The 24,507-nt window shown below is 42.3% G+C and overlaps 1 protein-coding gene and 1 long non-coding RNA gene across 7 annotated transcripts in view; both read right to left on the bottom strand.

The window, feature by feature from the left end:
- Positions 1-2,906, bottom strand: part of PLEKHH2 (pleckstrin homology, MyTH4 and FERM domain containing H2) — a 124,112-nt gene extending 121,206 nt beyond the window's left edge. For all 5 annotated transcript variants that reach the window (XR_009344814.1, XM_059134614.1, XM_059134613.1 and 2 more), the window contains exon 1: positions 2,775-2,906. The gene's annotated coding sequence lies outside the window, so the exon portion shown is untranslated. The remainder of the gene's footprint in view (positions 1-2,774) is intronic.
- Positions 2,907-5,045: 2,139 nt separating this feature from the next.
- Positions 5,046-22,516, bottom strand: LOC131808538 (uncharacterized). 2 transcript variants are annotated; one of them, XR_009344816.1, is made up of 5 exons: positions 22,287-22,516; positions 16,190-16,372; positions 10,610-10,732; positions 9,722-9,906; positions 5,046-8,827 (listed from the first exon to the last, which is right to left on the bottom strand). It is a non-coding gene; the product is annotated as an uncharacterized LOC131808538 (long non-coding RNA). The 2 variants fall into 2 exon arrangements; XR_009344815.1 differs by lacking the exon at positions 5,046-8,827 and having other exon boundaries at positions 9,119-9,906.
- Positions 22,517-24,507: the final 1,991 nt, after the last annotated feature.

Raw genomic sequence — 24,507 nt, forward strand, 5'->3', positions numbered from 1 at the left:
AAGACATATAATAACAAGTGTGGGTGAGGATGTGGAGAAATTGGAACCCTCATAATTTGCTATTGGGAATGTAAAAATGGTATAGGTGCTTTGGTAAATAGTTTAACAGTTCCTCAAAAGTTTTAACATAAAGTTACCATATGACACAGCAACACCAATGCTAAGTATATACCCAAGAGAACTGAATACATAAGTCTACACCAGAACTTGTATATAAATGTTCATAGCAGCATTTTTCAAATAGCCAAAAAGTGGAAGTAATCCAAGTGTCCATCATCAGATGAAGGGATAAATAAAATGTGGTATATCCATACACTGGAATATTATTCAGCCACAAAAAAGAATAAAGTACTAAAAAATAATAAAGTACTAATACATGCAATGACAGTTACCCCAGATGCCATGTAAAAGAAGCCTGACATAAAAGGCCATGTATAATATGATTCCATTTACATGAAATAGGTAAATCAAAGAGACAAAAATTAAGTTAGTGGTTGCCAAAGGCTGTGAAGAGGGCAACGGTGATCAACAGTTAATGAATTTGGGGTTTCTTTTTGGAGTTATCAAAATTATTCCAGAATTAGATAATGCTGATAGCTGTACAACCTCATGAATATACTAACAGCCACTGACCTGTGCACTTTTAAAAAGCTAAATTTTATGGCTCATGAATTATACCCCAATTTTAAAAAGAGCATTCACTTACAAATGAGTAAAGAAAAAGTAACAGTTGTATAGAGCGGTTAAAACACTATGTTTTATACCTGAAACTAATGTAACATTATGTGTCAACTATACACAAATAAAAATAATATTTTAAGGGGTGCCTGGGTGGCTCAGTGGGTTAAGCCTCTGCTTTCGGCTCAGGTCATGATCTCAGGGTCCTGGGATCGAGCCCCACATCAGGCTCTCTGCTCAGCAGGGAGCCTGCTTCCCCCTCTTTCTCTGCCTACCTGTGATCTTTCTATCAAATAAATAAATAAAATCTTTAAAAAAATATTTTTTTAAGAAAGTAATATAGATACAAACATTCTCGTCACACATTTATTTACACAATTATTCCCCACACATCTGTTGTCTTTTAAAACTTGTTTGCAATACACACAAAGAAAAAAATCTTATTTAAATATGTAGTAAAGTGTAACAATCATTTTCTTCATGAACTCTGGGCTTTGTTTTATGCTGTAGAATATTCCACTCCAAAATTAAAAAACAAAAATAATTATTTAAAAAAGTAACAGTGTACATGGATGTTTAGTAGGTCAGCTTTTACAAATTTAATTATCCATTGTTGGTAGTTATCCCTGCCAAGAATTCCACCGTTAACTCAAATGATTTAGAGGAAATGTTTTAACCGCAAATACGGCAAGTTCATACATATATCTAACCAAGACGACTTTGCTATGAAAATGACACAATAAATAAACTCTAAGTAAAACATACCTATTCATATCTTTAGTTATGCTCATTATATATTTTACAATGAAGTATTTTACAATGAAGTAGAGAAACCTGAAGAATATTATTACATTGGCATCTAATGTCTGCATTCCCTATTAATAGGGTCATAATTTTTAAAAATTCTAAACTACAGATTGGTTGGCTCATGGTCCCCCAGAGGTCTAGACACCTGATTTCCTCATTTCATTCTGCAATTTCGGTTAGTACAAAGTAACTGTTGTATTAATACACCATCTTGAGTAAAGATTCTAACTTTGAACAACATCCCTTATCGTTTTCCATTACCACTGACTTTACAGAAAATAACTGTATGGCTTTTTACCATCTGCTAAATAAGTATCATTTCTAGATTTTGAATTTGAAAGTAATCTATCTTAACTGCGGTGGACAGGATGTCTTGGTTTTCCAAACACCCACCTCCCCGCCGCCCCATGACTTTGGGAAATATTTACTGACACAAAATAAACTGTTTACAATTACGGAGTGAATGCTCCTTTCTCCGAATCTCTGACTTCCTGTTTCTCTTCCAAATCCCAAAAGAGAAAAGGAAAGAAAAGAAAGAATTCCTCTATTTAGGCTTATCCTGATGAAACTCCGGGTTAGCCACTCCCATTCTTTAATTCTCTCCTCGTAAGGCACGGCTTCACTCGGCCAGGTAATTGTGTTATTTCTTTTCCAAAGCAGAAAGGGTCTCTTTCTCGACCACCACACAGACCACACCGAGGCATGCCTTGTTTGAGAAGCCTCGGGACCACCAACCAGCTCCACCTGGGCTAAGCCCGCCCTTCGGTGGCACTGCCCGAAGCAGCCCCGTGCTCCCCACTCCACAGCTCCTCGGGGACACACACCGCGGCGCGGTCGAGGCTTGGGACTTGCGTTTTCAGCAAGAAAACAGGGACCCTGCAGGTAGCACAGCACCAAAGCTTTTACGCGCGAAGCGTCCGACTTGCCCTTCCCACGGAGTTTCGCGCATCAAAATCGATGACTCAAACGCTCCGTCTTTTAAGAAGAGGTCTAATAACTTCAGGGCCAGCGCAGTTTCACGGCAGGTCACCTAAGGGCACTCTGACATTCTGGCCAGTCCTGGGGGCAGCGAGTAGGGCAACACCGAGTACCGAGGCGCTGGGGCCAGTCCCACTCCATTCAGCGTCAACGCGCTCCACTGTCCCGGTCCCCGCCCGCCAGCTCTGCCCGCCGCCCCGAGCCTCCGCGCGGCGAGCCCCCCGGTACTGCACACTCTCGAGGGGGCGGGGATCCCGGCATCTGAGCCGCTGGGATCGCCCCTAAGCTCACGGCCCTCTCCATTTGCCTACCTCTGTTGCGGGCCCCCTGCTGCGGTGCCCGAGGTCCTGGCAGCGCCTGGCGCAGGGTTCTCGGGGTTCTCCGTGGGCGCCAGCCCAGCTCGGAGCCGGAGAGGGCCGGGAGGGGGCGGGGGGCAGGCACCGCCTTCTCCTAAGACTGGCAGTAGCAGTAGCCAATCGGAATCGCAGACGATCCTCTGGCGTCACCTGGCTATAATTTGGACTCCTCTCAGGCCCTGCCTCAGGAGGGAGTTCTGTCCTGGACTTTCTGCCCCCAGTCTTCGCCACACGTTCAGCTCAGAGGGTGTCGTCGCGGTCATCTCCTTCTCTCTGCCGCGGCTCAGCACCCACCTGTTTGGTCTCCCAGCCTGAAGTCTCTGTTCTTGTCAATCTATCCTTTACCCTCTTGCCGGGTTAACTGTCCTGGAATGCACTTTTGATGTGCGCCCTGCTAAAGATTTCTTTGGCTTTCTTTTGCTTAAATTATCAAGAATTGACTCCCTGGGCTAGTATTCGAGGCCTCCGTCCTACTTATGCAGGTTTAATTTTTTAGAGCTGCCCTTCACACACCTCAGGGAAGTCCATTTGGAACGTTTACCTGCTATTTCCTACGTCCCCTTTAAAAATTCTAACTGTCCTCTGAGACATAGCTCAAATAATCTCCTTGTAACCATTCCTGTCAGCCCTCCTAGCAATAATCTCTTCTCTTGTTTCTACTCCTCTTGGCACTTAGCTCATTCGGCCTCATGTACTGCTTCTAATCTCTCCGTTAAATTGTGAGCTCTTTGAAACCAGGGATTCATTTTCTTTCTTTTTGCAGCCTCCTCGGCACCCAGCGCAGAACCCTGAATAAGTGGATGAGTGAGAATTTTAATCTAATTGGATTTTACATCCCAAGATGGGGTCTGGCAAGGACAGTCTCAAGGGGGAAAATCAGAATCCTGAATATCATGGGTAATTCTGTAGGTCATAAAGCCAGGTTAGACAAATCACTCTCTTTGGTTCACAGTTGGCCAATAAAGAATGTCAGAAGGCTTTTTCCATTACCATCTTTTTTTTTTTTTAAAGCTTATCTCACCTTACATAGAAAACACATAAAAGAGATAAAGATTTACAAAGTTCCTTAGAGGCAAGGCAATCAGTGAGTACAACTAAAAGGCCAGTGAGCAAGTATCAGGCTTCCATATTTCTTCCAGATGAGCACTAATTTTGGACTGGATCCCAGACTACCCCCACACATCAAATTCCTTTTGCCTTCTGTGGGAGCTGATGATGCATATCATATGAAAAATTGTCTCCAAACAGCTTTGGCAAACAAGCAGGCTGGACCGGGCCTATTTTTTCAGAGCATGCAGGAGTTAAATAAACAGAGTTTAAGTAACTTGCATAATTTAAGGCAGCAAGTCAGTAGAGACCAAAGAACTAAGTGCAGGAGAAAGAGAGAAAGAATGCCAAAATAGAATCACTTCCGTTTGTGGGTCAGAATACTAAACAGACTAAGAGAGCTGAGTGAATAAAGTCACTCATGAAAAGAAGTGTTCTAAACAAGGCTGCCACACTTGTAAATCTCAGCCAACATTTACTTACTGTCACCTTTTTCTAGAAACATGACAAACTGAATTTGTTTGGCTATGGCAAATACAGTAGAATGGCTTCCTGTTTCTGGCTGTGCTAAGAAAAACACATGATACAATAGAATATTATTTAGCAATAAAAAGAAATGAGGTATTTATAAATGCTACAGCATAGATAAATTTTGAAAGTTTTATACTAAGTGAAAGAAGTGAGTCACAACAGATCACATTTTATATGATCTCACTTACATGAAATGTCCAGAATTGATAAATTCATAGAGCCAGGAAATAGATTAGTAGTGGTAAAGGGCAGGGGAGGATGGGAAGGATGGCTAAGGGGAGAGGGGTTTCTTTGGGGCAAATGAATACATTCTTTAAATTTGTGGTGATGATTATACAACTCTATGAATATGCAAGACACCATTGACAGGTATAGTTTAAATGAGTGAATCATGTATGAATTAAGCCTCAATAAAGCTATTCTAAAAAGGAAAAGACATGTTGAATTTTATGTTTTGTATTGAGTAGCAACAGTTGGGAAATATCTCTGACCAGCCTTCTGAACGTTCATGGCATTCTGTATCTTTGCTTCACAGTATTTATCTCAGTTGTAAAATTATATTTATATTTATTTGTGATTATTTGATTGCCTGTTTCCCCCCACTGGACTGTGATGAGAACAGAAACTATGTGGTTTTCCTTTCTAATATACACCCAGCATCTAGTGGATGATATATAGTAGGTATACAAAACATATCTCATGTGAATGAACAAAGGCAGCAATAGATATATTTTATTAAGCACTTAAAATATTCCAGGGACTGTACTAGAATCTGAGGAATACAAAGATAAGCAAAACAAACATGGGTTTCTATCTTCATAGAGTTGGGGTCTAGGGGGAGAGATAAGCATTCATGAAATATTCACGCAAATAAATGTATGATTACAAATTGCATTAGGTGTTCTAAAGGAAAAGCACAAGATGCTACAACTGAATAATAAGGAGATCTGGCCTGGTTTTAGGAGTCAGAAAAGCCTTCTTTGATTAAATGACAGTTGAGCTGAGGCCTGAAGGAAGTAGCCAGGCAAAAGCAAAAGGATGATGGGAACAGCATGGGTTGTGGGAAGCATAGGTACCAGGTCTTGTGGTAATGAGAATTCTGGGATATTGGAAGGACCTAAAGGAGGTCAGAAAGGCAGGAACACAATTAGGCTCAGTGAGCAAGGGGAGAAGTAGAGCAGGAACAGGCTGTTGAAGAAAGAAGACCAGACCATCTAAGGCCTCAAAGAGCAGGGCTTCTCAAACTTTAATGGGAGAGATCTTGTTAAAATGCGAATTCAGATGTACTAGGTCTGGGATGGGAACCAAGATTCTGCATTTCTAACAAGCTCCAGGGTCATACTTGAAGTAGCAAGGCTGTGGGCTATAATTATTCCAGGAGTGCTGGGAATCCACCACAGTGTTTTGAACAGGGATATGAGGAGATCAGATGGGACAAGAATATGGAGGTGGTTAGAAAAGACACAAGGAGATTCAATGCGACCAGATGGGGAACTATTTCCGTCATCCTGGTGAGAGCCAGAGGTGATGGAGAAAAGCAGTGGTGACTGAAGCCTTGCTTCAGAAAGCTCTATCCAGCATGCAGCAAGAACAGCTGAGAGAGGAAGGAACAGGAGCTAAGGAACAAGTTCTGTGAAGAGATGAACTAGGGGGAATGAAATGAATGGCCATCATGGAATCGAAGGTTCTGGGGGGGAAATAGATAAAAATAGTAGGAGGGTGACACAATGCGACGAGCATTCTTCCAAGTACTTTAGCATATGGCAGTTTTATGATACAGGGAGAGTTGTTTTTCCCATCTGACAGATGGGACAACCCAGGCACAGAGAAGTTCCATCACCATCCTCAGGTTACCCAGATATTTTGTGATGGAGTTGGGAATTCTGGTGTCACAGTAACCGCTACTCTATGTGGCATCTCAACTTCTTTTGAAAAACTGATTCGACAAATTCTAACAACTAATTTGAAGGTTGGGAGGCTTGTGTCACTGGGAAATGATTAACCAAAGTAGAGGAACAAGGAGAAGAGGAATTCATTAACTGGAAAAGAATGAGATTTGGTTTAGATGTGTCAAGCACAACCTGAGAAGAGAGACTGCAGCAGATGAGTCAGGCTGGGTTGGGGAGAAAGGTCTGAGTTTGGGTGTACATTTCAAGGTAATATGCATGGCGGGGGGACTCTTGTGAATTCCAGAATGATTGCCGACCACACAGCCACTTGGTGTACTGGGAACAAGGACAGAGAGATCGGAGGAAGCAGGGATAAGGCAGCTGGGTAAAGACTTGGGAAGACAGGTCTGGCTCTTTAATCTGATCACGAGTAACATCCAACAGAGGGAGGAGACACTAACCCCCACCTTGAAGGAGCATGTGGCCGGAGTAGAGTGGAAACCCCAGTTCTGACACTAGCATTCCCAGCACCTGGGGAAATATATCAAAGACAAGGGGAAGAAGATTGGGAAAAAGAAATACGGCTGGCAGGATTAAGCTCTCCCCAGCTGACTGGGATACAAGTCTGGGGTATAGGCTGGGATACCCTAAGATGTCCAGACTCTGAGCACCAGTGGAGCTGGCTGTAAGCTTCCTAGTGGAGGTAGATGCCTGGCCTGCTGGTGTGTCGCCAGTACCCAGGTTGTAATGGCCTGCTCAATATTTTGGGTCTGCCATGAAAGCAGAACCCCATTCAACCTCACCTCACCCCATCAGGTGAACGGGGCCCCTACTATCACAGCCTGGTGTGGGGAGCAGCTCACAAGTGGGATCCTGTCAAGGCCGGGACTTGTGGAGGTAAGAGTTTAGTGGGCATTGGTAAGACCACAGAGAAAGAACAGGTGTATACAAAGGAGAAAGAAAAATGCTGGGGCAGAGCTTTGCAGATCACTTATTTTAGGGCAAATGAAAGGAAGAGAACCACTGAGGCAGACTGAGAGGTAGTAAGCCATGACTTGGTCAGGACCCATGAAGTTAAAAACAAAAACACCACACATGAGAGTCACACAGGAAGACAGTGACCCAGACAGTATGAAAAAGCATTAAATATGAACTGATGATTTATTCTTTTGGGGGTCAGTACTTACCAGCCAGAGGCAGCCATTCTGGTACAGATCTGTATCACAGCTCCTAACTAAAAAATCTCCCCTCTCAGGCGCCTGGGTGACTCAGTTGGTTGGGCGACTGCCTTTGGCTCAGGTCATGATCCTGTAGTCCTGGGATCGAGTCCCACATCGGGCTACCAGCTCTGCAGGGAGTCTACTTCTCCCTCTGACCTCTCCTTCTCATGTTCTCTCTCTCTCTCTCAAATAGATAAATAAAATCTTTAAAAAGAAAGAAAAATCTCCCCCCCCCCTTTCTTTTTCTACTGCAAAAAGGGACAGCTTAAGCCAGAAGTAAAGGAACAAAAAAACACAGCAAAACTGACCACAACATCCCCTGACACAGAGAACTACAGAGAAGACCCATTATAAGGACATTGTTGGGGTGCCTGGGTGACTCAGTTGTTAAGCATCTGCCTTCGGCTCAGGCCAGGATCCCAGGGTCCTGGGATGGAGGCCCCACATCAGGCTTCCTGCTCAGTGAGAAGCCTGCTTCTTCCTCTCACACTCCCCCTGCTTCTGTTCCCACTCTTGTCTTTCTCTGTCAAGTAAATAAATAAAATGTTAAAAAAAATAAAAAAAACAAGGACATTATTATGTGCTAGGTAATAATTGTAAAATGAAAGAGGATCCTCAAAAGACTGTGGGAAAAAGCAAAGGTGAACAGGGCGGTAGCAAGTAGAGAATGCTTAGGAGGTGGGGCTTGAGCTAGGGAAAGATTTGGTGAATCAGAAAGAACTGGTGACTTCCTTGTGGGGGGTGAGAGTGAATTGCCTGAGCCCAGGAGGAATAAACTGCATATGAATGAATGAAAGAATGAATGAATGAATGAATGAGGCATCCATGAGGTAGGTTAAAGGAGCCTGCCCAGCTGGAAGGAGAGAGGCTTGGCATCTCTCTTGATGGCGTAATTGTAACAGCTAACATTGAGATGTTGAGGAGCCAGACAACCCACAATGTGATCCAAAGTGCCTGTCCCCAGGTGTCTTCTACCGTTGCCTATTGGATGTAGCATGGCTGTTTCAGAGAACCCGGCAGGGCCATGGAAGAGGTATTGACTGGCACTGAACTGAATCAAATCTACAACTATAGAACACACAAGCTATTGTCAGCTCGCATGAAGCATTTATTTGAAGGATAGCAGATACACAGCAGGAAGATCCCAAGTCAAAGTGAGGAGAAGCAGGGAGATGAAGTCAGAGAAATGTACAGATGAGAGAACCATATGTGGGGACAGAAGAGGGTCAATGTCATGTTGAACTCAAGAGGTGGGTGGGTTTGCTCTGAGCCTCGTTGGAGTCATGTGAGATGACTTGGCAGCAGCATTTCAGAGTAACAACTGAAATGAAAAAGTAATGACTTATATCCTTGTTTTCAGAAGTCTGTGACTTCACTTAACCAAATTCATACGGTGACCCTGTACTTTGAACTTTAGTGCTGTGTTACCCCGTTAAATGCTCCAATCAGCATAAAAACATGTTTTTAGTTCCCCATAGCCATTTTTGTTTTACAACATTTTGTTTCCTGATTAAAAAGCGATATAAATTCATTTTCATTGGAAAACATAAAGAGAACAAAGAAAACAAATTAACCACAATCCATCATTCATAAAGGCTATCATGCTGTTGTTTTTCCATTTAGTGTTTATTTCTATACACTGTTTTCCCTTAATGAGATTTCCTTAGAAGATAATGCTGAATTCACACATTTTCTCTTGCTTTTACACTTGAGATCCTATTGTGAGCATTTTCTTTGTTGTTATGTATTATCTGAAACCATTTTTAATGACCAGCTAACATTCCATCAAAGGATCATGCCTTAATGTATTTAACAATTCTCTTGTTAATGTACAATTAGGTTGTTTCTAGTTTTTCACTAGTATAAAAACAAAAAAACTAGGGGGCACCTGGGTGGCTCAGTGGGTTAAGCCTCTGCCTTCAGCTCAGGTCATGATCCCAGCGATCCCAGCGTCCTGGGATCGAGCCCCACATCGGGCTCTCTGCTCCGTGGGGAGCCTGCTTCCTCCTCTCTCTTTGCCTGCTCTCTGCCTACTTGTGATCTCTGTCTGTCAAATAAATAGATAAAATCTTAAAAAAAAAAAAAAAAAAGAAAGAAAGAACTCTTAAAAAAAAACTATTTCAATGCTCTTGTATTTTTCAAATACAATAGTCTTTTGGAAGACTTTGTTCATGGCAGCTTTATTGAGATATAATTCATACACTATGCAACTCACCTATTTAAAATGTACAATTCGGGGTGCCTGGGTGGCTCAGTTGTTAAGCGTCTGCCTTCGGCTCAGGTCAGGATACCAGGGTCCTAGGATCGAGGCCAGCATCCGGCTCCCTGCTCTGCAGGAAGCCTGCTCCTCTCCCTCTCCCACTCCCCCTGATTGTACTCCCTCTTTCGCTGTGTCTCTCTCTGTCAAATAAATAAATAAAATTTTTAAAATATAGCAATTCTATGGCTTTTAGTATAATCACAAATATGCACTAATTGTGTCTGTACTAAATTGGGAGATTCTGTTCAGCTCTGGATTAGCACAATTGGCATTTGGCCCAGCTCCAGGTTCACAAAACTAGCCAAGCCTTATTCTTACGGACCATTCCATCCTCCCGTGCTTTTCTCAGTAAAAACTGCACCTCTTCCAAGCAACTTATCTGCTGCCTTTGTATTTTCTCTTTACCTGCTAACTTGTACAACTAACTTTCTCTAACTGGCAATAATTTCACCAGGGAAGGTTTGGAATGCAGTGGCCAGCTTGGGGGAAATTTTGACATGAGTGAGGTTGTTCATTTGAGAAGTGCCTTAGAACAAAAAGAAAATCTCTTGAGGAGATTGACTCGATTGTTAAGAGACAGAAAATTCTGTTTAACCATAGAAATATCCCCTTCTTTGTTTCTGGACTTCAAGAATTAATGAGACCACACGTTTTTAATTTGTGGCTTATTGAAGTTGTCAAGGAGTCAAGTTTCATCCAAACCAACTACATATCACTCTCTTTTGTGCGTGTATATATCAAACATTTATTTTTTTCTCTATCTAAACTTTCTTTCCCCTCCTTGCCGGGGAACATAATTAGCTTTTTACGAGAACAATTTCATATTTGACTGAAGCTGGTTACCTCATGTTTTTTCTGTTTCTTTTCTTCTCTTGGGAGACTTTAAAGATTAATTAATTTTAAAGATGCATTTGGTGGTTATGTGCTCACTCGAAGAATATAGCCCAGATAAGCAGTCAAAAGTATCTAAAAGAAGGAAAAAAATTATTAAACTGTTTCCTCTTGTTGACACTAAAAAGTATGTTTACACACTCACCTGCTTAACAGCTATGAGATAAGAAGAAAAGCCTTTAATTTTAAGATGAAAGAATAATTTTTGTCATGTTTGAGAGGCTTTAAAAATTAGTTTACCATATAAAAAATGTCAGCCCACCAGTTTGTTTTATTCAAGACCAGGGTTAAATTTCTTGTGATTCAAACTTCTTAAATTTTTTATCCTGGTTTTATGAATTAAGTTAATTATTACCATTTCCACAACTCGCTTTAAGTGAAAAGTTATATTATAAAATTGTACTCAACTAAATGGAATGATAATGAATGTTTGTTCAAAAGGTTTAATTTTATGAAATTCTTACAATACTACAAATGATAGGGATTTAATGTGTTAGCTATGTTATCATTTCCAGATTTTTAACTAACTTTAAAATCTTAGGCAAATCATTAATTTGATTAATAAATAATCTCTGGATGAACAGGTAGTTTCTAAAAGAAGAAACAGAGAGGGGTGTCTGGGTGGCCCAGTGGGTTAAGCCTCTGACTTCAGCTCAGGTCATGATTTCAGGGTCCTGGGACTGAGCCCCTCATTGGGCTCCCTGCTCAGCGGGGAGTCTGCTTGTCCCTCTTGCTTTGCCCTTCTCCCTGTTTATGCTCTCTCTCTCTCAAATAAAAATATTTTTAACCCACTGAGCCACCCAGGTGCCCCTCTAAATAAAATATTTTTAAAAAATAAAAAAAGAAGAAACACATACAAACTGTTGGTCACTAAACATAATATTAAGTTACCTTTATTGCTTAAATTGACACTAGATTAACAAAATATGCAAATATTTTTAGATGATACACACACAATTTATTTTTGCCCTTTAATTTTTTTTTTTTTTTAGATTTTATTTATTTATTTATTTGACAGATCACAAGTAGGCAGAGAGAAAGAGGAAGAAGCAGATTCCTCACCAAGCAGAGAACCTGATGCAGGTCTTGATCCCAGGACCCTGGGATCATGACCTGAGCTGAAGGCAGGTCATGAAGCTTAAAACCACTGAGCCACCCAGGTGCCCCGTCCCTTAAATTTTTTATTTTATTTTTTAATTAACATTTAATGTATTATTTGTTTCTGGGGTACAGGTCTGTGAAACCTCCTCAAATTTGTTAAAATTATATGAAATACTGAAGGAGAAAAAATAGATAAACTATTTGGTTTTCAATTCCCTAGTTTTCTTTTGTGTCTGAAGAAAAGAAATGTTGGTTACTTTGGTTAAATGTGACCATATAGATGTTTAATTACACTAGATACAATAATATTTTAAAATATAAATAGGCGCAGTGATAATGCATATGCTTTTCTGGTTTTATTTTGTAAGATTTTTATTTACTTATTTGACAGAGAGATAGAGGTAGAGAGCACAAGTAGGCAGAATGGCAGGCAGAAGTAGAGGGAGAAGCAGGCTCTCCACTGAGCCTGATGTGGAGCTTGATACCAGGACCCTGGGATCATGACCCAAATGGAAGACAGCTGCTTAACTCACTGAGCCACCCAGGTGCACCATGTTTTCCTTTTTTTAAGGAAGTTATAGTTTATTAAGAGGATAAATTTACTATGATATACTTACTTTATTACTAAGTTAATTATATTTTAAAACTATAGTTAAATGCTTCAAGTCAATACCTATTTGCATATTCATATATTTGTATATGAATGTGGGAATGAGTACGTATAAAGATGCATCAATAAGTCCTTTACTGCAGATTGTTATGTGAATAATATCAAAGGAGTAATATTAGAATTTGGATCTTTTTTTCTACAAAATGAGTACTTTGTTTTATGTACAAATCATTGAGGTCATCAAATTATTCTACTCACACTTGGCGCTTCCTGACGTAGTCATAAGTCACTTTTTGAGTCCCTACTTTTGGGGTGCCTGGTTGGCTCAGTCAGTAGAGCATGTGACTCTTGATCTTAAGGTTATAAGTTCAAGCCCCACGTTGGGTTCGGAGTCTACTTAAAATAAATCTTAAAAAAAAAAAAAAAAGAGTCCTTACTTCTAAAAAAAGGAAAATTCCTAGAAATTATTTATTGCTTTGTTTTCACAACTTTGCTGCAAATTGTTAGCCTTCAGATATTTATTAATATGTCTCTTTTAATCATTCTTGATGTTGCCTTTTAAAATTCAAGCCTCAAATTCTGAATAATAAAACTGCTAAGATGCCTTTTATGATGAACTCTTTCAGATTCCTAAATAAGAGAAAGAGTTGCTCCATCCCACTATAAAAGAAAGGAAAATAGGAATAAACAGGTTTGTCTAAAATTCTCCAAATTATACTTAATTCGTAACCTGTATGAGAGGTTTTTTCTTTTTTTCATTCTTTTTTTTTTGTCAGACTTAGGATGAAAAAGAAAAACCTGACACTAAAAAGAGAGTTTATCTTCTTGGGCAAATTATACTTAAGTAAAATATCTTTCTTAAATACAAACACATGTAATTGTGTACTTTCTAGGATTGTATACTTCTCAAGTTTTTCTTATAAAGACTGTTATAAAAACTATCGAAATGTGTTTTCCAGGATTCTAGATTCACAATTTGTATTTCCCTTTTTGTTGATGCAAAGTCTGAATAAACACTAGCAGTATTAATTCAAATACCTGGTAATCTTCAAAGACCTATTGCTTATTTCAGTCTTTTACTGAGTAACCAAAATATAACTGCCTTGTCTGAAAATGTGACAGCAACAGCAAAATGTGTACAAATTTCAACTGATTTTGTTTTAAGGTCTCCACTAAACATAATGGTTCCCATGCTATACAAACTCTTCTTCTTTTTTTTTTTCCCCAGACTCTTCTATTGATAGAAAATGTTCATCACTTTTCAGCTGGTCACCACCTAATTTTTTTTAAAGATTTTATTTATCTGACAGACAGAGATCACAAGTAGGCAGAGAGGCAGGCAGAGAGAGAGGAAGGGAAGCAGGCTCCCTGCTGAGCAGAGAGCCCGGTGTGGGGCTTGATCCCAGGACCCTGAGATCATGACCTGAGCCGAAGGCAGAGGCTTTAACCCACTGAACCACCCAGGTGCCCCACCACCTAATTTTTAAAACAAAACTGTGCTGCCCTTTCCATATCACTGCAACACTAACATAGCCACTGTCCTTCCTTTCCATGGAAAAAGAAAATCCTGTGATGACTTAATCCCTACCACAGAACTTTCCTGGTCCCTTACAGACCTTGTAGAGACTTCCTTGCATATCCCTGACATAATTTTGTAATTGTTTATACTTAAACTAAAAATTGCCAAAGAGGTGAGGCTATCACAGACTTGAATTGACCCTGGAAATTCAAGCTTCTCCCAGAAATGAAACAAGTTCAGTGGCCATATTTGTTGCTCTTTCCCAAGCCTGTCAACAAACAAACCATAAAATATTTGAACTGATAGTGGACATTGTTTGGGTTAGCCTATAATTTCAAAATGCTTTAGAAACAAAGAGATCTCCTGACCACTACAGGAACCCTTATAAAATGGATTGTGAAAGAAAGAACCTTGAGATGTTTAGGTAGCGCCTAAAGAGATAGCCACAATAAAAGGGAGAATTTAACAAAATCCTTCATGGCATTACTCACAATAGCTGAGAGAAATTAGCCATGGTATAAAGCCAGCAACAGTGGGGTAATTTTAAGAATTGTGAATGTTTCTTTCTTTTTTTTTTTTTTTTTAAAGATTTTATTTATTTATTTGAGACAGAAATCAAAGTAAACAGAGAGGCAGGCAGAGAGAGAGGGGAAGCAGGCTCCCCGCTGAGCAGAGAGCCCGATGCGGGGCTCGATCCCACGACCCTGGGATCATGACCTGAGCTGAAGGCAGAGGCTTTAACCCACTGAGCCACCCAGGTGCCCCAAGAATTGTGAATGTTTCTAATGTATCTCCTATTTGTCAAATATTTATAGCTCATTCTTTCATTTCCTTTTGGACTTTGCTCAAATATAACCTCATGCGTGAAGTCTTTCGTGATTACCTTATATGAAATAAATGAGAACCTTCTCCTTCCCCATCCTGCTTAGTATTACCTTATAGCAGTTTGTCTATTACTTGTTTTTTGCAGTAGAATTATTATTATTATTATTTCCAGTGCCTACAGATGTCTAGTACATAATTGGCATCGAATAAGTGTTTGTTAAATACATAAAATATACCTTCCCAGACTTGTATGATTTAGTCATTCAACAAATGGTACCTTTTCTCTTTTAAGCCCTATGCTGCGATCTGATGATGCACAGTGAGGTTACAGTCTAATCAGAGGCAAATGATAAGTAAATTGACCGTTAAAGCACAGGATAATGAAGGCTGTGAAAGGTGGAAGTCCTGGACACTTGGGACAGGTGGGACCCTATAGCAGACTCATGTGATCCAGTTTCAAGGGAATCAGGGAAGGCTTCTTGGAGGAAATACTGTTCTAACAAAGGCACAAAAGACAGGAGTTAACTCAGGTGGGAAATGAGGAGAGTCAAGAGTGTTTCATTCTTGGAAAAGGGTGAATAGTGAGAGTATTTGCCAGGCTGAAGACTCACCCTCCCCAAAGGCTCTGATCTGTTTCGTGTATTCAAGTCTTTGCGTGTGTTGTTCCCTCTGCTGGGAACGGTTGGAATGCCACCTATTTACCACACAGTCACTTCTAAATCCTGAAAAACCGTTGGCTGTGTGGCTTCTCTTGCCTCACAAAAGCCAAAATAATCACTTTCTTCTTTGTCCTATCCCTATAATCAGTGAGTGTTTTCCTCTGTTCCAACCCTTGGCAATGTTAGATGGAATTCCTTAGAGAACAGAAAACATGTCTCAGTGTACTTTGTATCATTCAGCAGTAGGCACAGTAAAGGGCCTGGCAGAGAGTAATGCACTCACTAAATATTTGTTGAATGAATGAATGAGTGAATAATTAGTTCTGTTTCTGAATGTCATTTCCTGATTCTGTTACTTTGAGGAGTAATGACTGGAAAATCCAATGACCATCCTACATATGAAAAGGAATGACTGCAGAGTGAAAATTAATATAGACAAAGATCTATTGGTATATCTATTCTGCCTATCTATCTATCCATTCATCCATCCATCTATCCATGTTCTAGCTGTTGTTTAACTAGTAAAAGAGGTGAAGAACCACAAATATGTCTTATTCCATAAACTTGTTAATATATGTCTTCCATCAGTTCTGTGAAAACATCTGTGTTCTGTGAGACAGGGCTTACATTCAGGATATTTATTAGGGACCACCTTTTTTAAAAAAAAGATTATTTATTTGGTAGAGAGAGCTGAGAGAGAGAGAGAGAGCAAGCGTGGGCAAGAGTTGGGGGGAGGAACAGAGGGGTGAGGAAAGCAGGCTTCTGGCTGAGCAGGGAGCCTGAGGCAGGGCTCCATCCCAGGACCCTGAGATCATTACCTGAGCTGAAGGCAACCACTTAACTACCTGAGCCAGCCAGGTGCCCCAGGGACCACTTTTCTGTTGGATGTGAGGATGCAGGATTGGAGAGAGAACTGTGATGTAGGCTCCCCAAAGCCTCAGGAAATGCCACAGGGAGTCCTTGAGCACATATGAGCTCAATTGGAGTTCTCCCACAGAGACCTGAAATATACCAAGAATGCTGTCAGTTTATCAATAGTTGGATGGAAGGGTCTGTGCTTGGACGTGGCAAAAGTTTAGGGAAACCCTGATAGGAGTGACAGCTGGTCACCAAATTATGAGCAGCCTGGGCAGCAAGTCCTTCCCTGAAGACCTCTGGGTCCACTGCAGTATTATTCCTTAAATACCCTATCACGATATCAAATGATGTAGATTATATTCAAATTTCCCTAACAAGAATGTGTCTATTTAAAAAGATGTGGAAAGTGACAAAGATGTATGATGGAAATCAGTATGTCGGAAAGATACTGTGTGGCTTCTCATTTTTCTCAGAGACATTATTGGAATTTGAAGTATTGCCATGTAGCTTGCTTTCTTAAACTTTGGTGGGCAATGCTTTTATCCCCGAATTTTGGTTTACTTTGTCCCAAAAGTAAATTTCCATGGTAGATTGCAGATCATTCTCTCCTTTGAGGTATTGTGAATTTCACATTTTCCATCCCTTTTCCATGACATCAGGAGCCAAGTATCCAAACAAATTTCACTTAAACTGATTCATATGGTGACTCTGTACTTTGAAGTTTAGTGTTAATCTTTCATATTATAAAATAATTCTTCAAACCTATTTTAAAGCAATGAAACCAACTGATCTCTTGAAACATTTTCAATATAACAGGTACTATTGAAGAATTAAAATTCTTCATTATAAGAATTACCCCTTAGTGGAGGGAAAAAACCCCAACAACCTACTTTCCTTCTGACTATAAGAACTTTTTCTTTTGTGCTCTGTTTTTCTATCTGTGTCATCCTAGACCATTCTATTCTACTGTTGCTCTTTCTTCCTGGTTGCATTTCTTACTGGTTCTAACCAGTGCTTCACATTTTTTCTTTCTTAGCTGCTTTCTTTCATGGTTTATATGGATATTGCTATCAACAGGATCTAGAGGTCATCAGTAACACAGTAAGGGTCAATTCTGCATTAAAAAGCAATAGACTGTTACAAACAACTGAAAAACTATCTGCCAGAGCCTTAAGCTTCAAGACTCCTGAGACTCAGCTGTGTTCCCCTTATGTACTTACATCTCAAGCTGTCACTCAAGATCATATTCTTTCAGGACACCTGCATGCCTCAGTCCATTAAGTGTCTGCCTTTGGCTCAGGTCATGATCCCAGGGTCCTGGAATCGAGTCCTACATCAGGCTCTCTGCTCAGCAGGGAGCTACCTTCTCCCTCTCCCTGCTGTTCCCCCTGCTTGTGTGCTCTCTCTGACAAACAAACAAACAAACAAACAAACTTAAAAAAAAAAAAGATTGTATTCTTTTTCTCTGTTTTTACTGCACTGTAACAGAATGGTGTTCAGGTCAGTTGGGCTCAGTTCATTAGATGCTATTGGAGCACTGTCACAGAAGATAAACAGTGACTAGAAGAATAAAGAAAATCCCTCCAGGATCCTACAATCTGATGGGGGTAGACATTTACACAAATAGATCATTTCAGTACAAAATTAAATGCTAACAGAGGGGTATATTCAGAGGGCAGTGGGAGGACAAAGAAAAGGCATTTAGCTCGATCTAGAGGCTTTAGAAAGGTTTCTGGGGATGATGACAGATAATTTGAGTCAGAGTCATTTGGTCGCATAGTACTAGAGCACTATGAGGGATACACAGAAAGGACTGGAAAGGTGGCCTTTGGGGTAATGCCTGCTATGCCAAGGAGCACCTGCTGTCTTCTATAGGCCATGGGGAACCATGAAGAGTTAAGCAGAGAAGTGCCATGTATTTTGGAAATGTCATTCTCACTGGCACATGAAGGATGGCTTGAAAGCAGTGGTTCTCAATGGGCCCAGACTAGCAGCTTTAACATTATCTGGGGATTTGTTAGAAATGCACACCCTCAGGCCCCACGCCAGACTGACTGAATCAGAAACCAGGACTGGGGCCCATCTGTCCATGTCTTAAGCTCCCCGGGTGATTTTGATACTGGCCAAAGTTTGAGAACCACTCCTCTAATTCAGCAGGGAACACTTGACAAAGTCTCAGATTAGGGTACAGCAATTGAGGAACTCTCCTCAGGTGTAAAATTTAAAGGGTTGCCAAAATCTCAGGGTCCCGATCTTAGGGTCATGAGCTCAGGGTCCTGACGTCAGGGTCGTAAGATCAAGCCCTGCATGGGGCCTCTGTGCTCAGTGGGGAGCCTGCTTGAGATTTTCCTTCTCCCTTTGCCCCCCACCTCAAATAAATATTTTTTAAAATCCTCAGTAATCAAGATTCTTTTTAAAAGATTCTATTTATTTATCAGACAGAGATCACAAATAGGCAGAGAGGCAGGCAGAGAGAGAGAGAGAGGGGGGAAGCAGGCTTCTCGCCATGCAGACAGCCCAATGTGGGGCTCAATCCCAGGACTCTGGGATCATGACCTGAGCCAAAGGTAGAGGCTTTAACCAACTGAGGCACCCAGGCGCCCCAGTAATCAAGATATTTAATGCAATATTTTTAAAATAAAAATTAATGCCAAAAATTCACAGTGCTGTTTGTTCTAGGATGCTGTGTTATTGTGCAATGGGAACAGTTGTTTCCAATCAGCTTGGGGTTCCCAGGACCCACATAGCTGTCACATTCCCCATCAGGCAGATTGGATAACATGGGGTTCAGGGTGAGCTTCATGGGTATGAGAACTGTGCAGCTGAATAGGACCCCACACTTAGAAAGGCTCCACACTTGGCTTAACATTCTTCTGTCACTGTTTTGAAATTCTTCATCGGTTTTAAAGAAGGGGCTCTGTATTTTCACTTTGTCCTGGGCCCTGTAAAGATCCTTCTCTAATGGTTTCTGGATGTCTTTTTGTTTGTTTTCCCTCCTTTAAATTTTACGTCAGCATAGAGTGAATTTAGTCTTTTTGCAGTTATTGTTGCAAAACCTTTCATTAACTTTTTATACTTGGCTCAAACTATGGGAGGACATTCTGATAGGTGTACATAGGGCACACATTTTCCCCTTGGCCCTGTAGTGGTCTGAAGACTTTGCCATGACTAAGGGTTGCTACTGACATCTAGTGGGTAGAGGCCGGGGGTGAGGCTCAACATCTTCCAACGCCAATGACAGCCGTTCCACAACAAGGAATGATCCATTCAGTCCCAAATGTCACTAGGCTGAAGTTAAGAAACTCTGCTCCCCAGGGACAAGTAAGGAGGTTTTAGCAGTGTCTTGAATTGGGGCAGTTACCACAAATGTGCAACTATCTAGAATCTGATGATTAATCACCTGGGAGGGAGTAGAGTTTGAGGGCAAGAATGACCCCCCTCAGTGTTCTTGCTTACTTAGGACATGAGCTGGCAGACAGAATTCAGGAGGAGGAGCTAGTTAGGTAGAAGTGAGGCAAACAGAGTGAGGAGTTTGTGGCAGGACATTAGACGGCACTGTTTGAAGGCCAGCACCTGAAGCTCTGAAGAGATGTTCTAGACCTGTCAGCGGTACCCGTTGTGGTCCTCTGTTTTACCCAAACCTCTGAGACAATTCCATCCCTCTCACTTCAGAGAATGGCCACCACAACCAAACCAGGGGACAAGGAAGACACTTTTTGACTTTGTAAGTCTCACGTGATTTCCCTGAAACTCATGGCAGAGAAAGAGTCTTATGCACTTCAAATATGGAAGCCCTCACAAGCTCAGGGCACAGAGTGCATTGTCATGCTACAGCAGTTTGGAGTAGCAGCCTGGGATAACAGGCAAGTCCAAGTCCTTTTTCTCTGAGATGAAATAAAGATGCCACAAGTGGGGAGGAGGAAGGACAAGGGCATGTGGAGGAGGCGGAGATGACTGGGACAACAGTATGGGGGGGCGGGTACCCAATAGACAGGAGCTCTCAGCACTACCCTGGCTCCGCCTAACCAGGAACCAAGGAGCTGCCTTTCCTGATGGTACCAAGGTGCTGTGTCTGCGGAGAACCACTCCAAATCAGCAGCCAGCACACCCCCGACTCCAGCAATGACATCTACCTCTGGGCGGCCTTCTTACCAATAGCTTAGAACACTTGCAGGTCCCAGCATATAGGAAAAACTCTATCACCTATTCTTCGGTAGAGCTGGAGGGACCCGCCGTCCATCACAGAGGAGGCCAAAGTGATCTCTAAATGCTCCAGTCGTGTTTAATAGGCAAGTTTCTCCAGAACTGTTTTGGGACAAACTTTCCATCATCTTCAATTTTCACATCATCAGATTCACCCTAAATACTTCAACCGTCTTTATTGCCGTCAATAAAAGGCAAGGATTTATCTTTTGTTGTTTATTTAAGCTAATGGCACACATTTTGTAGCTACAAGATAATCTTCTAGTTTCTGTTTTTATTTATTTATTTTTAAAAAAGATTTTATTTATTTGACAGACAGAGATCACAAGTAGGCAGAGAGGGGGAGAGGGGAAGCAGGCTCCCTATTGAGCAGAGAGCTCCATGAGGGACTCGATCCCAGGACCCTGAGATCATGACCTGAGCCGAAGGCAGAGGCTTTAACCCACTGAGCCACCCAGGCGCCCCTAGTTCCTGTGTTTTTAAAACATTTGTTTGTTTCCTTTTTGGCTCTGTACCCCTGGATGCCTTTGAAGGAAGAGATGTTGTTTTGCTCAATATCACATTCCCTAGACCATGGCACAGTGCCCAGGATGTAGTAGAGGTCTGTAGTGATGAGGTGGTGTGTTTCCCGGTTCCCCTTTCAGGACCAAGGCCCTCATTCCCCTAGATGTGGCTAGTGTAAGCTGATTTGGCTCACTGATCAAATAACTGGTCGATGCAGAAGGACAGAGTTCTTTGCCAAGCCAACTCCAGAGCTCCCAGTAGGATCGACTAAATCCACTGTGGCACCATCAACCCCGTTCAACCCTTTCTCACTTCTGCTTCCCTCAAGCCTTCTTGGGGAGTGTTCTCAAGAGCACTCCCCAGAAACCCTCTCTTCTGTAAACCTCTGTCTAGAATCTGTTTCCTGGAAAACAGCCCAAGACAATATTTAATAAATATTTGTTGAATACACGGATGAATGGGCCCTTCCACTGTAAACTGTGAGGTTCCTCATCCTGAGCAGAGATTATTGTGGAAAACCCCTGACCCTTATTTGTATATTTAACATTTTACTTTGTCATCTCCGGCCCTAAAAGTCAGAGACCACACTAAAATCATTCACCCAGCCTCAGGGGCGTGCTTGACTTCTATGTGATGATAATATCAATACCCACTTGCTTCAGTTATATTGTCATTTGACCAGCAGATGGCAGAGGTGACACTTGGACAGGCACTCCTTCTGGACGTAGGTCACATACTCCAGGATGTAACATCAAACCTAAATTACCCATTTAATACCATCAATTCCCAAGCCTTCGTAATTATGGCATTGTTTCATTTTGTAGGAAAGTGTCACCGACACAATTGGCCTCGTTTGCATATAAAAAGGAGCGTTCGGCATATAAAGGAAAGAGCCCTGTACTGAGGAAGCACCAGAACCACTGCACACGGGCCGTTTGCGCTATTCGAACTGTTTCTTCATCAGCACAGTGAGAACCGCGCCTCACAGGTCTCTTGAGAGGAATACATGAAAGATACTGGGGGCTGGTTGAAGGGACCGCATGTGTTCCTCCTCTGCGTGTGCGGCCCCGGGATGGAGGAGTGGGGGGAGGGACTTGACTTGGCTCCCGGACCGAGGGGTTGGCTCTTGAAGGAGGCCCTGGCTCCCGACACACGCACTCCAGTCCGGGGCAGGCTCCTGGGCACGGCAGAGCAGCCACGCCTCGGCTTGTGCGCGCCTCTGAAGTTCCTTCCCACCCTGCACGCCGCGATACGGACAGCCTGGTGTACTTCTTCCAAGAATCCCCAACTTCTGCCCTTGCGGGATGTGTGAGCCGTGAGACCAGAAAAGGAGGGCGGAGTTTGACCGACCTGTTCACAGCTCTGGGAAGGTCGCCTCACTGCCTGGATTCACCCATTCCCGCACCGGTGGTTGCCTTTGGGAAGCGCCCAGAGCCAGCCAAGGGTCGAATCACGTGCCACCGAAAGGCGGGGATCGAAGAGGCCGACGCGGTCCGAGACGCTTCCGGACTCCCGGAGTCCGTCGCTTGGGGGCGAGGAAGTACCACCTAGAGGAGGCCCCTGCCCCGAGGGGAGGAGCTTCTGCAGTCATGTGACCACGAACACAACCACTTCCGCGCTCCCACCGGGGCCACGTGGTCCTTCTTCTGTTCAAATCTGGGTCAAAGAGTGGCCTGGGCCAGGGACCCAGTGACCCACCCCAAACAAGACTGTGGCCTAAATTCCGAAGATGTAGCCGTGTTGTGGTGTTCGTATCGTGTGTTCTCTGGAACAGTTTGCGTGGTAATAATACAACTAGCAAAATAGCCGGCGCTTGTATTTGTTTTCTATTTCCAAAATTCCCTGTGCCAAGTTTCCCCTCTCCTCAAAAAACCCCAAAACTCAAAACCCCCGGCAGATGGAGCCCCATGTCAGGCCCCACACCAGTACTGGTGACTGGCTGGCATGGACACTGAGGTCAGTAGGGGTGTGCCTGGTGTCTGCTCTCTCCTTTTGCAGTTAGGGAAAGTATTAATTTCTTATTTCTGCTGTAACAGATACCACAAACTTAGTAGCTTAAAATGTACATTTATTATACTGTAGCTCTGGAGCTCAGAAGGTGCAAATGGGACTTACCTGGTTAGAAATCAAGGGGTCAACTGGGCTGTGTTCCTTGTCTTTGCGGTTTTTTTAGAGTCTGCCTGCATTTTTTGGCTGGTGGCCCCTCCCTCCATCTTCAGAGCACACCTCTAATTCCTGCTTCTGTTACCACATCTCCTTTTCCGATGCTGGTCCTCCTGCCTCTTATAAGGACCCCTGTGATGGACCACCCAGGTAGCCCAGGATAATCTCACCTCAAAATCCTTAATCACATCTGCTAAACCCCTTTAGCCATGTAAGGTAACATGCACTGGTCCCTGTATTCCCACATGGGAATCTTTGGAAAGACTTGATGCAGTCTACCATAGGGAGACTGCATAGGGAGTTCTGAAAACTGGGGAGTGAGTTGAAGAGGGCTTACAAGAGTAGGGTCAAGTGTGAATGAGAAAAATAGCAGACCACTTGTTGAACATGTGTTATGTTCCAGAAACTATGACAGGCATCTTACATGTGGTATCTTATTAAATTCTCACAGCAATGTAGCAAAGTAGGTATTATTACAACTGTTTTTGATTTTTTTGAGATTTTATTGACTTGAGAGACAGAGCACAAGCGGGGCAGTGGGGGTAGGAGAGGGATGAGCAGATTGCCTGCTAACTGGGAGCCAGATCTGGAGATCGATCCCAGAACCCTGAGATCATGACCTGAGCCCCCTGCCAGGTGCCCCTACAGCTGTTTTTATTTATTTTTATTTATTTTTAAAGATTTTATTTATTTGACAGAGACACTATGAGAGAGGGAACACAAGCAGGGGGAGTGGGAGAGGGAGAAGCAGGCTTCCTTCTGAACAGGGAGCCCGATGCAGGGTTTAATCCCAGAACCAGGCTCAATCCTAGGACCCTGGGATCCTGACCTGAGCTGAAAGCAGATGCTTAATGACTGAACCACCCAGGCGCCCCTCTACAGCTATTTTTTAAAAGATGAGAAAATTGAGGCTCAGAGAGGTTAAATAGTTTACTCATCAGTGGTGAAGCTTCACACTTGGGTCTCTCCAAATCAATCTTTTCCCTTAATCTCTAGTTTTCTCATTTGTGAAATGGAAATAGTAACTAGCCATAGGTTTGTGTGAGAATTAACTAAGCTGACACGAGTGAAGGGCTGGAGAGATGGTATGGCTCCTGGTGAGTGCCCCAGGAGTGACAGCTGTTATCCCTCACCTGCCCCAGTCCCTCCCAGCTCAAGTGCTTCCTTCTCTTTCCAACAGGCACAGCCTCACCCAATTCTAAGCCAATTCTGACCAAGGTAGGCAGAAGCCCTAACAGAGTAGCTCCAGGCCAGCAGAGCTCTGTGAGCTCTAAATCAGAATGCTGCCACGGAGCAGGTACCATGAAATACTAAGGCAGAGCATTCAGATGAAGAAATACTATTTTTTTGTGTAATATTTTGTGTATTATTTTAAAATTAAGTTGAATGGTCCTATTTTGTCACCTTT

The sequence above is a fragment of the Mustela lutreola genome, chromosome 9, assembly GCF_030435805.1.
Source record: "Mustela lutreola isolate mMusLut2 chromosome 9, mMusLut2.pri, whole genome shotgun sequence".
Taxonomy (NCBI): domain Eukaryota; kingdom Metazoa; phylum Chordata; class Mammalia; order Carnivora; family Mustelidae; genus Mustela; species Mustela lutreola.